This window comes from Hyla sarda, unplaced genomic scaffold (genome assembly GCF_029499605.1).
Source record: "Hyla sarda isolate aHylSar1 unplaced genomic scaffold, aHylSar1.hap1 scaffold_659, whole genome shotgun sequence".
NCBI classification, from domain to species: domain Eukaryota; kingdom Metazoa; phylum Chordata; class Amphibia; order Anura; family Hylidae; genus Hyla; species Hyla sarda.
This window is the reverse complement of record NW_026610674.1, coordinates 1-16,711: the sequence shown is the minus strand read 5'-3', so window position 1 is coordinate 16,711 and position 16,711 is coordinate 1. Positions and strand designations below refer to the sequence as shown.

Here is a 16,711-nt window from a genome sequence, read left to right as displayed (position 1 = left end):
ATATGTGTGACATTTCTGCAACTTTAGCTTCTAGAGCATTTTTACAACATTATACATAGGTGCTGAATACATAAAAAGCGACTGTTCAGCGACAGACAAGTCGCATCGGCTGAAAGTAGGCCAGAATGTCAGTCCATGTTGGAGCAGGTTTAGATACAGTCTAAAGCATAGATCTCAAAGTCTGTGCACAGAATTTAGCAAGGGCCTCGCACCTTCTGATGCATCAGGTAGGTGCACTATAGCATAGCCTAACCCTCTGTACTTTGGTCTATATTGATGCGGGACATAGACAGCCAGCTGATGACCAATCCATTAGTGCAATGGATGGCTGGAAGCATTTGTCTTTGCCTTTGCAATACCACAGAAGCAATGCATGGTCAATGTACAGCAATGACACACCTGTGTGAACAGCCAGGAGACCCCCCCATGTTATGTTACATAGTTACATAGTTAGTACGGTCGAAAAAAGACATATGTCCATCAAGTTCAACCAGGGAATTAAGGGGTAGGGGTGTGGCGCGATATTGGGGAAGGGATGAGATTTTATATTTCTTCATAAGCATTAATCTTATTTTGTCAATTAGGAACATTCAGCACCCACCCGCTATCAAGGCAGCTGCCTATCATGTCATGCCCTACCTGCACAGGTGTGCTGGCTACTCAAATGATCCAATTAAGGAGGCCATTTAGTCAGCAGCAGCAGAAGTCCTGTGCCTGGACGCTCCAACAGCGGCCAGACACAAGCAGAAGCAGCAGAAGCAGCAGCAGCACCACCTTTTGTTTTTTGGCTGCAGCAGCAGCAGCAGCAGCAGCAAGGCCCACAGGGCTGGCTAGCTGGCTAGCCAGCAAGCAGGTAGCAATGAAAGTAGGAATCTTTCTTTTTAACCCTGTAAGGGGGTGGTGCACTGTACCCGAAGATACTGCCATATCGGGTCAATGCATAGGGCGACGGAAGCAAGCTTCGAAATCGGCCCCCGTTCTCAAAAATCCATTTAATATATGGTCCCCAGATAGGGGACGTATCAGATATTAAACTGATAAGAACAGATACTACACTTGATCTTAGCCAAAAGGCCGAGAAGCGATAACCGTGAAAGGGGCGGGCCCAACAAGGTCCCCTTCATGGGCACTATCACTGCTTGCTGTCAGGGAGGCTGCCAGACAATTTTCCATGCACACTCTGGGCTGGGGGGCAGTCAACCACCAGTACACACAGCAGAACCTAAACCCATACCATTATTGCTAAGCAGCAAGACAGGGGCCCATTGCACTCCCACGGGGCCTTTTTAAATGCAATCCATAACCCGGATTTGCCAGGAACCCTTCTTACTCCTCCTACTTGCATGTGACACTGGGCTTAGGATCTGCATAGGAAACACACACACAAGCACACACCTACCTTTGTTGCCTGCAGATGCCTCCTTGGCTGTCCCCAAACGGTATCAAACCAACACCCACGGGAAGCTGTAAGCATAGAGGACATGCCTGCACCCCATTGGACTTACCTGTGTGGGTTAAATCCGGGTTATTTGACAACCTATGGCGGTGATGGTTCTGCTCAGGCAGAGCAGTGCTGATGCTCCTCATAAAGCTGTCGCTGCTGTGAAGGTTCTAGGTGACATCACAATCCCTATGGTTACATACACGACAAAGCTGGGTTGTTGTTGTTTACACTCTGCAAGGCCTGTGGAAGTGAGTGACATCATAGCACTGTAGTTCTGAGGGTTCTAGATGGATGCAACAATCTCCTGTTGCTTCTATGAAGGCCATAATAGACGACATCACCAAACAGCTCCATAGTCACATACACAGCAAAGGAGAGATGTTGTTTACACCTAGTGATGTCAGTGGTATTGAGTGACATCACAGCACAGTGCTAAGGCTCCTGGGCCTGGACACAGCAGCGGCTGCAATATCTCAACGGAGAATACGTTTATATATATGTGTGTGTGTGCGCGTATATATATATATATATATATATATATATATATATATATATATTTCTCCGCCGAAATCACTTTTAAACCCATTTCCACCTTTTTTTCCCTTCTCTTCCTCTTACTTTTTTTTCACGTTTTTTTACGTTTTTCTCCTTTTCGCCTCTTTTCTGGGCGTATTATTCTTCTTTTTCTTCTTTTTTTTCGTCTAATGCATACCCCATCAGTGCAGCAATGCTTATTCAATACCGCCAGCAGATGGAGACACTGGGGGATAATTTTCTAAGGATTTATACTGATTTTTCCTGTCTGAATTTGTCGCACAGAAAGTTGCAGGCCAAATATGTGTGACATTTCTGCGACTTTAGCTTCTAGAGCATTTTTACAACATTATACATAGGTGCTGAATACATAAAAAGCGACTGTTCAGCGACAGACAAGTCGCATCGGCTGAAAGTAGGCCAGAATGTCAGTCCATGTTGGAGCAGGTTTAGATACAGTCTAAAGCATAGATCTCAAAGTCTGTGCACAGAATTTAGCAAGGGCCTCGCACCTTCTGATGCATCAGGTAGGTGCACTATAGCATAGCCTAACCCTCTGTACTTTGGTCTATATTGATGCGGGACATAGACAGCCAGCTGATGACCAATCCATTAGTGCAATGGATGGCTGGAAGCATTTGTCTTTGCCTTTGCAATACCACAGAAGCAATGCATGGTCAATGTACAGCAATGACACACCTGTGTGAACAGCCAGGAGACCCCCCCATGTTATGTTACATAGTTACATAGTTAGTACGGTCGAAAAAAGACATATGTCCATCAAGTTCAACCAGGGAATTAAGGGGTAGGGGTGTGGCGCGATATTGGGGAAGGGATGAGATTTTATATTTCTTCATAAGCATTAATCTTATTTTGTCAATTAGGAACATTCAGCACCCACCCGCTATCAAGGCAGCTGCCTATCATGTCATGCCCTACCTGCACAGGTGTGCTGGCTACTCAAATGATCCAATTAAGGAGGCCATTTAGTCAGCAGCAGCAGAAGTCCTGTGCCTGGACGCTCCAACAGCGGCCAGACACAAGCAGAAGCAGCAGAAGCAGCAGCAGCACCACCTTTTGTTTTTTGGCTGCAGCAGCAGCAGCAGCAGCAGCAAGGCCCACAGGGCTGGCTAGCTGGCTAGCCAGCAAGCAGGTAGCAATGAAAGTAGGAATCTTTCTTTTTAACCCTGTAAGGGGGTGGTGCACTGTACCCGAAGATACTGCCATATCGGGTCAATGCATAGGGCGACGGAAGCAAGCTTCGAAATCGGCCCCCGTTCTCAAAAATCCATTTAATATATGGTCCCCAGATAGGGGACGTATCAGATATTAAACTGATAAGAACAGATACTACACTTGATCTTAGCCAAAAGGCCGAGAAGCGATAACCGTGAAAGGGGCGGGCCCAACAAGGTCCCCTTCATGGGCACTATCACTGCTTGCTGTCAGGGAGGCTGCCAGACAATTTTCCATGCACACTCTGGGCTGGGGGGCAGTCAACCACCAGTACACACAGCAGAACCTAAACCCATACCATTATTGCTAAGCAGCAAGACAGGGGCCCATTGCACTCCCACGGGGCCTTTTTAAATGCAATCCATAACCCGGATTTGCCAGGAACCCTTCTTACTCCTCCTACTTGCATGTGACACTGGGCTTAGGATCTGCATAGGAAACACACACACAAGCACACACCTACCTTTGTTGCCTGCAGATGCCTCCTTGGCTGTCCCCAAACGGTATCAAACCAACACCCACGGGAAGCTGTAAGCATAGAGGACATGCCTGCACCCCATTGGACTTACCTGTGTGGGTTAAATCCGGGTTATTTGACAACCTATGGCGGTGATGGTTCTGCTCAGGCAGAGCAGTGCTGATGCTCCTCATAAAGCTGTCGCTGCTGTGAAGGTTCTAGGTGACATCACAATCCCTATGGTTACATACACGACAAAGCTGGGTTGTTGTTGTTTACACTCTGCAAGGCCTGTGGAAGTGAGTGACATCATAGCACTGTAGTTCTGAGGGTTCTAGATGGATGCAACAATCTCCTGTTGCTTCTATGAAGGCCATAATAGACGACATCACCAAACAGCTCCATAGTCACATACACAGCAAAGGAGAGATGTTGTTTACACCTAGTGATGTCAGTGGTATTGAGTGACATCACAGCACAGTGCTAAGGCTCCTGGGCCTGGACACAGCAGCGGCTGCAATATCTCAACGGAGAATACGTTTATATATATGTGTGTGTGTGCGCGTATATATATATATATATATATATATATATATATATATATATATATATATTCTCCGCCGAAATCACTTTTAAACCCATTTCCACCTTTTTTTCCCTTCTCTTCCTCTTACTTTTTTTTCACGTTTTTTTACGTTTTTCTCCTTTTCGCCTCTTTTCTGGGCGTATTATTCTTCTTTTTCTTCTTTTTTTTCGTCTAATGCATACCCCATCAGTGCAGCAATGCTTATTCAATACCGCCAGCAGATGGAGACACTGGGGGATAATTTTCTAAGGATTTATACTGATTTTTCCTGTCTGAATTTGTCGCACAGAAAGTTGCAGGCCAAATATGTGTGACATTTCTGCGACTTTAGCTTCTAGAGCATTTTTACAACATTATACATAGGTGCTGAATACATAAAAAGCGACTGTTCAGCGACAGACAAGTCGCATCGGCTGAAAGTAGGCCAGAATGTCAGTCCATGTTGGAGCAGGTTTAGATACAGTCTAAAGCATAGATCTCAAAGTCTGTGCACAGAATTTAGCAAGGGCCTCGCACCTTCTGATGCATCAGGTAGGTGCACTATAGCATAGCCTAACCCTCTGTACTTTGGTCTATATTGATGCGGGACATAGACAGCCAGCTGATGACCAATCCATTAGTGCAATGGATGGCTGGAAGCATTTGTCTTTGCCTTTGCAATACCACAGAAGCAATGCATGGTCAATGTACAGCAATGACACACCTGTGTGAACAGCCAGGAGACCCCCCCATGTTATGTTACATAGTTACATAGTTAGTACGGTCGAAAAAAGACATATGTCCATCAAGTTCAACCAGGGAATTAAGGGGTAGGGGTGTGGCGCGATATTGGGGAAGGGATGAGATTTTATATTTCTTCATAAGCATTAATCTTATTTTGTCAATTAGGAACATTCAGCACCCACCCGCTATCAAGGCAGCTGCCTATCATGTCATGCCCTACCTGCACAGGTGTGCTGGCTACTCAAATGATCCAATTAAGGAGGCCATTTAGTCAGCAGCAGCAGAAGTCCTGTGCCTGGACGCTCCAACAGCGGCCAGACACAAGCAGAAGCAGCAGAAGCAGCAGCAGCACCACCTTTTGTTTTTTGGCTGCAGCAGCAGCAGCAGCAGCAGCAAGGCCCACAGGGCTGGCTAGCTGGCTAGCCAGCAAGCAGGTAGCAATGAAAGTAGGAATCTTTCTTTTTAACCCTGTAAGGGGGTGGTGCACTGTACCCGAAGATACTGCCATATCGGGTCAATGCATAGGGCGACGGAAGCAAGCTTCGAAATCGGCCCCCGTTCTCAAAAATCCATTTAATATATGGTCCCCAGATAGGGGACGTATCAGATATTAAACTGATAAGAACAGATACTACACTTGATCTTAGCCAAAAGGCCGAGAAGCGATAACCGTGAAAGGGGCGGGCCCAACAAGGTCCCCTTCATGGGCACTATCACTGCTTGCTGTCAGGGAGGCTGCCAGACAATTTTCCATGCACACTCTGGGCTGGGGGGCAGTCAACCACCAGTACACACAGCAGAACCTAAACCCATACCATTATTGCTAAGCAGCAAGACAGGGGCCCATTGCACTCCCACGGGGCCTTTTTAAATGCAATCCATAACCCGGATTTGCCAGGAACCCTTCTTACTCCTCCTACTTGCATGTGACACTGGGCTTAGGATCTGCATAGGAAACACACACACAAGCACACACCTACCTTTGTTGCCTGCAGATGCCTCCTTGGCTGTCCCCAAACGGTATCAAACCAACACCCACGGGAAGCTGTAAGCATAGAGGACATGCCTGCACCCCATTGGACTTACCTGTGTGGGTTAAATCCGGGTTATTTCACAACCTATGGCGGTGATGGTTCTGCTCAGGCAGAGCAGTGCTGATGCTCCTCATAAAGCTGTCGCTGCTGTGAAGGTTCTAGGTGACATCACAATCCCTATGGTTACATACACGACAAAGCTGGGTTGTTGTTGTTTACACTCTGCAAGGCCTGTGGAAGTGAGTGACATCATAGCACTGTAGTTCTGAGGGTTCTAGATGGATGCAACAATCTCCTGTTGCTTCTATGAAGGCCATAATAGACGACATCACCAAACAGCTCCATAGTCACATACACAGCAAAGGAGAGATGTTGTTTACACCTAGTGATGTCAGTGGTATTGAGTGACATCACAGCACAGTGCTAAGGCTCCTGGGCCTGGACACAGCAGCGGCTGCAATATCTCAACGGAGAATACGTTTATATATATGTGTGTGTGTGCGCGTATATATATATATATATATATATATATATATATATATATATATTTCTCCGCCGAAATCACTTTTAAACCCATTTCCACCTTTTTTTCCCTTCTCTTCCTCTTACTTTTTTTTCACGTTTTTTTACGTTTTTCTCCTTTTCGCCTCTTTTCTGGGCGTATTATTCTTCTTTTTCTTCTTTTTTTTCGTCTAATGCATACCCCATCAGTGCAGCAATGCTTATTCAATACCGCCAGCAGATGGAGACACTGGGGGATAATTTTCTAAGGATTTATACTGATTTTTCCTGTCTGAATTTGTCGCACAGAAAGTTGCAGGCCAAATATGTGTGACATTTCTGCAACTTTAGCTTCTAGAGCATTTTTACAACATTATACATAGGTGCTGAATACATAAAAAGCGACTGTTCAGCGACAGACAAGTCGCATCGGCTGAAAGTAGGCCAGAATGTCAGTCCATGTTGGAGCAGGTTTAGATACAGTCTAAAGCATAGATCTCAAAGTCTGTGCACAGAATTTAGCAAGGGCCTCGCACCTTCTGATGCATCAGGTAGGTGCACTATAGCATAGCCTAACCCTCTGTACTTTGGTCTATATTGATGCGGGACATAGACAGCCAGCTGATGACCAATCCATTAGTGCAATGGATGGCTGGAAGCATTTGTCTTTGCCTTTGCAATACCACAGAAGCAATGCATGGTCAATGTACAGCAATGACACACCTGTGTGAACAGCCAGGAGACCCCCCCATGTTATGTTACATAGTTACATAGTTAGTACGGTCGAAAAAAGACATATGTCCATCAAGTTCAACCAGGGAATTAAGGGGTAGGGGTGTGGCGCGATATTGGGGAAGGGATGAGATTTTATATTTCTTCATAAGCATTAATCTTATTTTGTCAATTAGGAACATTCAGCACCCACCCGCTATCAAGGCAGCTGCCTATCATGTCATGCCCTACCTGCACAGGTGTGCTGGCTACTCAAATGATCCAATTAAGGAGGCCATTTAGTCAGCAGCAGCAGAAGTCCTGTGCCTGGACGCTCCAACAGCGGCCAGACACAAGCAGAAGCAGCAGAAGCAGCAGCAGCACCACCTTTTGTTTTTTGGCTGCAGCAGCAGCAGCAGCAGCAGCAAGGCCCACAGGGCTGGCTAGCTGGCTAGCCAGCAAGCAGGTAGCAATGAAAGTAGGAATCTTTCTTTTTAACCCTGTAAGGGGGTGGTGCACTGTACCCGAAGATACTGCCATATCGGGTCAATGCATAGGGCGACGGAAGCAAGCTTCGAAATCGGCCCCCGTTCTCAAAAATCCATTTAATATATGGTCCCCAGATAGGGGACGTATCAGATATTAAACTGATAAGAACAGATACTACACTTGATCTTAGCCAAAAGGCCGAGAAGCGATAACCGTGAAAGGGGCGGGCCCAACAAGGTCCCCTTCATGGGCACTATCACTGCTTGCTGTCAGGGAGGCTGCCAGACAATTTTCCATGCACACTCTGGGCTGGGGGGCAGTCAACCACCAGTACACACAGCAGAACCTAAACCCATACCATTATTGCTAAGCAGCAAGACAGGGGCCCATTGCACTCCCACGGGGCCTTTTTAAATGCAATCCATAACCCGGATTTGCCAGGAACCCTTCTTACTCCTCCTACTTGCATGTGACACTGGGCTTAGGATCTGCATAGGAAACACACACACAAGCACACACCTACCTTTGTTGCCTGCAGATGCCTCCTTGGCTGTCCCCAAACGGTATCAAACCAACACCCACGGGAAGCTGTAAGCATAGAGGACATGCCTGCACCCCATTGGACTTACCTGTGTGGGTTAAATCCGGGTTATTTCACAACCTATGGCGGTGATGGTTCTGCTCAGGCAGAGCAGTGCTGATGCTCCTCATAAAGCTGTCGCTGCTGTGAAGGTTCTAGGTGACATCACAATCCCTATGGTTACATACACGACAAAGCTGGGTTGTTGTTGTTTACACTCTGCAAGGCCTGTGGAAGTGAGTGACATCATAGCACTGTAGTTCTGAGGGTTCTAGATGGATGCAACAATCTCCTGTTGCTTCTATGAAGGCCATAATAGACGACATCACCAAACAGCTCCATAGTCACATACACAGCAAAGGAGAGATGTTGTTTACACCTAGTGATGTCAGTGGTATTGAGTGACATCACAGCACAGTGCTAAGGCTCCTGGGCCTGGACACAGCAGCGGCTGCAATATCTCAACGGAGAATACGTTTATATATATGTGTGTGTGTGCGCGTATATATATATATATATATATATATATATATATATATATATATACTCCGCCGAAATCACTTTTAAACCCATTTCCACCTTTTTTTCCCTTCTCTTCCTCTTACTTTTTTTTCACGTTTTTTTACGTTTTTCTCCTTTTCGCCTCTTTTCTGGGCGTATTATTCTTCTTTTTCTTCTTTTTTTTCGTCTAATGCATACCCCATCAGTGCAGCAATGCTTATTCAATACCGCCAGCAGATGGAGACACTGGGGGATAATTTTCTAAGGATTTATACTGATTTTTCCTGTCTGAATTTGTCGCACAGAAAGTTGCAGGCCAAATATGTGTGACATTTCTGCGACTTTAGCTTCTAGAGCATTTTTACAACATTATACATAGGTGCTGCATACATAAAAAGCGACTGTTCAGCGACAGACAAGTCGCATCGGCTGAAAGTAGGCCAGAATGTCAGTCCATGTTGGAGCAGGTTTAGATACAGTCTAAAGCATAGATCTCAAAGTCTGTGCACAGAATTTAGCAAGGGCCTCGCACCTTCTGATGCATCAGGTAGGTGCACTATAGCATAGCCTAACCCTCTGTACTTTGGTCTATATTGATGCGGGACATAGACAGCCAGCTGATGACCAATCCATTAGTGCAATGGATGGCTGGAAGCATTTGTCTTTGCCTTTGCAATACCACAGAAGCAATGCATGGTCAATGTACAGCAATGACACACCTGTGTGAACAGCCAGGAGACCCCCCCATGTTATGTTACATAGTTACATAGTTAGTACGGTCGAAAAAAGACATATGTCCATCAAGTTCAACCAGGGAATTAAGGGGTAGGGGTGTGGCGCGATATTGGGGAAGGGATGAGATTTTATATTTCTTCATAAGCATTAATCTTATTTTGTCAATTAGGAACATTCAGCACCCACCCGCTATCAAGGCAGCTGCCTATCATGTCATGCCCTACCTGCACAGGTGTGCTGGCTACTCAAATGATCCAATTAAGGAGGCCATTTAGTCAGCAGCAGCAGAAGTCCTGTGCCTGGACGCTCCAACAGCGGCCAGACACAAGCAGAAGCAGCAGAAGCAGCAGCAGCACCACCTTTTGTTTTTTGGCTGCAGCAGCAGCAGCAGCAGCAGCAAGGCCCACAGGGCTGGCTAGCTGGCTAGCCAGCAAGCAGGTAGCAATGAAAGTAGGAATCTTTCTTTTTAACCCTGTAAGGGGGTGGTGCACTGTACCCGAAGATACTGCCATATCGGGTCAATGCATAGGGCGACGGAAGCAAGCTTCGAAATCGGCCCCCGTTCTCAAAAATCCATTTAATATATGGTCCCCAGATAGGGGACGTATCAGATATTAAACTGATAAGAACAGATACTACACTTGATCTTAGCCAAAAGGCCGAGAAGCGATAACCGTGAAAGGGGCGGGCCCAACAAGGTCCCCTTCATGGGCACTATCACTGCTTGCTGTCAGGGAGGCTGCCAGACAATTTTCCATGCACACTCTGGGCTGGGGGGCAGTCAACCACCAGTACACACAGCAGAACCTAAACCCATACCATTATTGCTAAGCAGCAAGACAGGGGCCCATTGCACTCCCACGGGGCCTTTTTAAATGCAATCCATAACCCGGATTTGCCAGGAACCCTTCTTACTCCTCCTACTTGCATGTGACACTGGGCTTAGGATCTGCATAGGAAACACACACACAAGCACACACCTACCTTTGTTGCCTGCAGATGCCTCCTTGGCTGTCCCCAAACGGTATCAAACCAACACCCACGGGAAGCTGTAAGCATAGAGGACATGCCTGCACCCCATTGGACTTACCTGTGTGGGTTAAATCCGGGTTATTTGACAACCTATGGCGGTGATGGTTCTGCTCAGGCAGAGCAGTGCTGATGCTCCTCATAAAGCTGTCGCTGCTGTGAAGGTTCTAGGTGACATCACAATCCCTATGGTTACATACACGACAAAGCTGGGTTGTTGTTGTTTACACTCTGCAAGGCCTGTGGAAGTGAGTGACATCATAGCACTGTAGTTCTGAGGGTTCTAGATGGATGCAACAATCTCCTGTTGCTTCTATGAAGGCCATAATAGACGACATCACCAAACAGCTCCATAGTCACATACACAGCAAAGGAGAGATGTTGTTTACACCTAGTGATGTCAGTGGTATTGAGTGACATCACAGCACAGTGCTAAGGCTCCTGGGCCTGGACACAGCAGCGGCTGCAATATCTCAACGGAGAATACGTTTATATATATGTGTGTGTGTGCGCGTATATATATATATATATATATATATATATATATATATATATATATATATTTCTCCGCCGAAATCACTTTTAAACCCATTTCCACCTTTTTTTCCCTTCTCTTCCTCTTACTTTTTTTTCACGTTTTTTTACGTTTTTCTCCTTTTCGCCTCTTTTCTGGGCGTATTATTCTTCTTTTTCTTCTTTTTTTTCGTCTAATGCATACCCCATCAGTGCAGCAATGCTTATTCAATACCGCCAGCAGATGGAGACACTGGGGGATAATTTTCTAAGGATTTATACTGATTTTTCCTGTCTGAATTTGTCGCACAGAAAGTTGCAGGCCAAATATGTGTGACATTTCTGCGACTTTAGCTTCTAGAGCATTTTTACAACATTATACATAGGTGCTGAATACATAAAAAGCGACTGTTCAGCGACAGACAAGTCGCATCGGCTGAAAGTAGGCCAGAATGTCAGTCCATGTTGGAGCAGGTTTAGATACAGTCTAAAGCATAGATCTCAAAGTCTGTGCACAGAATTTAGCAAGGGCCTCGCACCTTCTGATGCATCAGGTAGGTGCACTATAGCATAGCCTAACCCTCTGTACTTTGGTCTATATTGATGCGGGACATAGACAGCCAGCTGATGACCAATCCATTAGTGCAATGGATGGCTGGAAGCATTTGTCTTTGCCTTTGCAATACCACAGAAGCAATGCATGGTCAATGTACAGCAATGACACACCTGTGTGAACAGCCAGGAGACCCCCCCATGTTATGTTACATAGTTACATAGTTAGTACGGTCGAAAAAAGACATATGTCCATCAAGTTCAACCAGGGAATTAAGGGGTAGGGGTGTGGCGCGATATTGGGGAAGGGATGAGATTTTATATTTCTTCATAAGCATTAATCTTATTTTGTCAATTAGGAACATTCAGCACCCACCCGCTATCAAGGCAGCTGCCTATCATGTCATGCCCTACCTGCACAGGTGTGCTGGCTACTCAAATGATCCAATTAAGGAGGCCATTTAGTCAGCAGCAGCAGAAGTCCTGTGCCTGGACGCTCCAACAGCGGCCAGACACAAGCAGAAGCAGCAGAAGCAGCAGCAGCACCACCTTTTGTTTTTTGGCTGCAGCAGCAGCAGCAGCAGCAGCAAGGCCCACAGGGCTGGCTAGCTGGCTAGCCAGCAAGCAGGTAGCAATGAAAGTAGGAATCTTTCTTTTTAACCCTGTAAGGGGGTGGTGCACTGTACCCGAAGATACTGCCATATCGGGTCAATGCATAGGGCGACGGAAGCAAGCTTCGAAATCGGCCCCCGTTCTCAAAAATCCATTTAATATATGGTCCCCAGATAGGGGACGTATCAGATATTAAACTGATAAGAACAGATACTACACTTGATCTTAGCCAAAAGGCCGAGAAGCGATAACCGTGAAAGGGGCGGGCCCAACAAGGTCCCCTTCATGGGCACTATCACTGCTTGCTGTCAGGGAGGCTGCCAGACAATTTTCCATGCACACTCTGGGCTGGGGGGCAGTCAACCACCAGTACACACAGCAGAACCTAAACCCATACCATTATTGCTAAGCAGCAAGACAGGGGCCCATTGCACTCCCACGGGGCCTTTTTAAATGCAATCCATAACCCGGATTTGCCAGGAACCCTTCTTACTCCTCCTACTTGCATGTGACACTGGGCTTAGGATCTGCATAGGAAACACACACACAAGCACACACCTACCTTTGTTGCCTGCAGATGCCTCCTTGGCTGTCCCCAAACGGTATCAAACCAACACCCACGGGAAGCTGTAAGCATAGAGGACATGCCTGCACCCCATTGGACTTACCTGTGTGGGTTAAATCCGGGTTATTTGACAACCTATGGCGGTGATGGTTCTGCTCAGGCAGAGCAGTGCTGATGCTCCTCATAAAGCTGTCGCTGCTGTGAAGGTTCTAGGTGACATCACAATCCCTATGGTTACATACACGACAAAGCTGGGTTGTTGTTGTTTACACTCTGCAAGGCCTGTGGAAGTGAGTGACATCATAGCACTGTAGTTCTGAGGGTTCTAGATGGATGCAACAATCTCCTGTTGCTTCTATGAAGGCCATAATAGACGACATCACCAAACAGCTCCATAGTCACATACACAGCAAAGGAGAGATGTTGTTTACACCTAGTGATGTCAGTGGTATTGAGTGACATCACAGCACAGTGCTAAGGCTCCTGGGCCTGGACACAGCAGCGGCTGCAATATCTCAACGGAGAATACGTTTATATATATGTGTGTGTGTGTGCGCGTATATATATATATATATATATATATATATATATATATATATATATATATTTCTCCGCCGAAATCACTTTTAAACCCATTTCCACCTTTTTTTCCCTTCTCTTCCTCTTACTTTTTTTTCACGTTTTTTTACGTTTTTCTCCTTTTCGCCTCTTTTCTGGGCGTATTATTCTTCTTTTTCTTCTTTTTTTTCGTCTAATGCATACCCCATCAGTGCAGCAATGCTTATTCAATACCGCCAGCAGATGGAGACACTGGGGGATAATTTTCTAAGGATTTATACTGATTTTTCCTGTCTGAATTTGTCGCACAGAAAGTTGCAGGCCAAATATGTGTGACATTTCTGCGACTTTAGCTTCTAGAGCATTTTTACAACATTATACATAGGTGCTGAATACATAAAAAGCGACTGTTCAGCGACAGACAAGTCGCATCGGCTGAAAGTAGGCCAGAATGTCAGTCCATGTTGGAGCAGGTTTAGATACAGTCTAAAGCATAGATCTCAAAGTCTGTGCACAGAATTTAGCAAGGGCCTCGCACCTTCTGATGCATCAGGTAGGTGCACTATAGCATAGCCTAACCCTCTGTACTTTGGTCTATATTGATGCGGGACATAGACAGCCAGCTGATGACCAATCCATTAGTGCAATGGATGGCTGGAAGCATTTGTCTTTGCCTTTGCAATACCACAGAAGCAATGCATGGTCAATGTACAGCAATGACACACCTGTGTGAACAGCCAGGAGACCCCCCCATGTTATGTTACATAGTTACATAGTTAGTACGGTCGAAAAAAGACATATGTCCATCAAGTTCAACCAGGGAATTAAGGGGTAGGGGTGTGGCGCGATATTGGGGAAGGGATGAGATTTTATATTTCTTCATAAGCATTAATCTTATTTTGTCAATTAGGAACATTCAGCACCCACCCGCTATCAAGGCAGCTGCCTATCATGTCATGCCCTACCTGCACAGGTGTGCTGGCTACTCAAATGATCCAATTAAGGAGGCCATTTAGTCAGCAGCAGCAGAAGTCCTGTGCCTGGACGCTCCAACAGCGGCCAGACACAAGCAGAAGCAGCAGAAGCAGCAGCAGCACCACCTTTTGTTTTTTGGCTGCAGCAGCAGCAGCAGCAGCAGCAAGGCCCACAGGGCTGGCTAGCTGGCTAGCCAGCAAGCAGGTAGCAATGAAAGTAGGAATCTTTCTTTTTAACCCTGTAAGGGGGTGGTGCACTGTACCCGAAGATACTGCCATATCGGGTCAATGCATAGGGCGACGGAAGCAAGCTTCGAAATCGGCCCCCGTTCTCAAAAATCCATTTAATATATGGTCCCCAGATAGGGGACGTATCAGATATTAAACTGATAAGAACAGATACTACACTTGATCTTAGCCAAAAGGCCGAGAAGCGATAACCGTGAAAGGGGCGGGCCCAACAAGGTCCCCTTCATGGGCACTATCACTGCTTGCTGTCAGGGAGGCTGCCAGACAATTTTCCATGCACACTCTGGGCTGGGGGGCAGTCAACCACCAGTACACACAGCAGAACCTAAACCCATACCATTATTGCTAAGCAGCAAGACAGGGGCCCATTGCACTCCCACGGGGCCTTTTTAAATGCAATCCATAACCCGGATTTGCCAGGAACCCTTCTTACTCCTCCTACTTGCATGTGACACTGGGCTTAGGATCTGCATAGGAAACACACACACAAGCACACACCTACCTTTGTTGCCTGCAGATGCCTCCTTGGCTGTCCCCAAACGGTATCAAACCAACACCCACGGGAAGCTGTAAGCATAGAGGACATGCCTGCACCCCATTGGACTTACCTGTGTGGGTTAAATCCGGGTTATTTGACAACCTATGGCGGTGATGGTTCTGCTCAGGCAGAGCAGTGCTGATGCTCCTCATAAAGCTGTCGCTGCTGTGAAGGTTCTAGGTGACATCACAATCCCTATGGTTACATACACGACAAAGCTGGGTTGTTGTTGTTTACACTCTGCAAGGCCTGTGGAAGTGAGTGACATCATAGCACTGTAGTTCTGAGGGTTCTAGATGGATGCAACAATCTCCTGTTGCTTCTATGAAGGCCATAATAGACGACATCACCAAACAGCTCCATAGTCACATACACAGCAAAGGAGAGATGTTGTTTACACCTAGTGATGTCAGTGGTATTGAGTGACATCACAGCACAGTGCTAAGGCTCCTGGGCCTGGACACAGCAGCGGCTGCAATATCTCAACGGAGAATACGTTTATATATATGTGTGTGTGTGCGCGTATATATATATATATATATATATATATATATATATATATATATATATATTTCTCCGCCGAAATCACTTTTAAACCCATTTCCACCTTTTTTTCCCTTCTCTTCCTCTTACTTTTTTTTCACGTTTTTTTACGTTTTTCTCCTTTTCGCCTCTTTTCTGGGCGTATTATTCTTCTTTTTCTTCTTTTTTTTCGTCTAATGCATACCCCATCAGTGCAGCAATGCTTATTCAATACCGCCAGCAGATGGAGACACTGGGGGATAATTTTCTAAGGATTTATACTGATTTTTCCTGTCTGAATTTGTCGCACAGAAAGTTGCAGGCCAAATATGTGTGACATTTCTGCAACTTTAGCTTCTAGAGCATTTTTACAACATTATACATAGGTGCTGAATACATAAAAAGCGACTGTTCAGCGACAGACAAGTCGCATCGGCTGAAAGTAGGCCAGAATGTCAGTCCATGTTGGAGCAGGTTTAGATACAGTCTAAAGCATAGATCTCAAAGTCTGTGCACAGAATTTAGCAAGGGCCTCGCACCTTCTGATGCATCAGGTAGGTGCACTATAGCATAGCCTAACCCTCTGTACTTTGGTCTATATTGATGCGGGACATAGACAGCCAGCTGATGACCAATCCATTAGTGCAATGGATGGCTGGAAGCATTTGTCTTTGCCTTTGCAATACCACAGAAGCAATGCATGGTCAATGTACAGCAATGACACACCTGTGTGAACAGCCAGGAGACCCCCCCATGTTATGTTACATAGTTACATAGTTAGTACGGTCGAAAAAAGACATATGTCCATCAAGTTCAACCAGGGAATTAAGGGGTAGGGGTGTGGCGCGATATTGGGGAAGGGATGAGATTTTATATTTCTTCATAAGCATTAATCTTATTTTGTCAATTAGGAACATTCAGCACCCACCCGCTATCAAGGCAGCTGCCTATCATGTCATGCCCTACCTGCACAGGTGTGCTGGCTACTCAAATGATCCAATTAAGGAGGCCATTTAGTCAGCAGCAGCAGAAGTCCTGTGCCTGGACGCTCCAACAGCGGCCAGACAC

At 46.0% G+C, this 16,711-nt stretch overlaps 7 non-coding genes across 7 annotated transcripts; all 7 read right to left on the bottom strand.

Moving 5' to 3' along the window:
- Positions 1–895: 895 nt before the first annotated feature.
- Positions 896–1,086, bottom strand: LOC130342807 (U2 spliceosomal RNA). Its single transcript, XR_008882287.1, has one exon. It is a non-coding gene; the product is annotated as a U2 spliceosomal RNA (small nuclear RNA).
- Positions 1,087–3,173: 2,087 nt separating this feature from the next.
- LOC130342795 (U2 spliceosomal RNA) lies at positions 3,174–3,364 on the bottom strand. The gene has a single exon (XR_008882276.1). It is a non-coding gene; the product is annotated as a U2 spliceosomal RNA (small nuclear RNA).
- A 2,092-nt stretch (positions 3,365–5,456) lies between these two features.
- Positions 5,457–5,647, bottom strand: LOC130342783 (U2 spliceosomal RNA). Its single transcript, XR_008882265.1, has one exon. It is a non-coding gene; the product is annotated as a U2 spliceosomal RNA (small nuclear RNA).
- A 2,087-nt stretch (positions 5,648–7,734) lies between these two features.
- On the bottom strand, positions 7,735–7,925 carry LOC130342866 (U2 spliceosomal RNA). The gene has a single exon (XR_008882338.1). It is a non-coding gene; the product is annotated as a U2 spliceosomal RNA (small nuclear RNA).
- A 2,086-nt stretch (positions 7,926–10,011) lies between these two features.
- Positions 10,012–10,202, bottom strand: LOC130342854 (U2 spliceosomal RNA). The gene has a single exon (XR_008882327.1). It is a non-coding gene; the product is annotated as a U2 spliceosomal RNA (small nuclear RNA).
- A 2,093-nt stretch (positions 10,203–12,295) lies between these two features.
- Positions 12,296–12,486, bottom strand: LOC130342841 (U2 spliceosomal RNA). The gene has a single exon (XR_008882316.1). It is a non-coding gene; the product is annotated as a U2 spliceosomal RNA (small nuclear RNA).
- Positions 12,487–14,581: 2,095 nt separating this feature from the next.
- On the bottom strand, positions 14,582–14,772 carry LOC130342829 (U2 spliceosomal RNA). The gene has a single exon (XR_008882305.1). It is a non-coding gene; the product is annotated as a U2 spliceosomal RNA (small nuclear RNA).
- Positions 14,773–16,711: the final 1,939 nt, after the last annotated feature.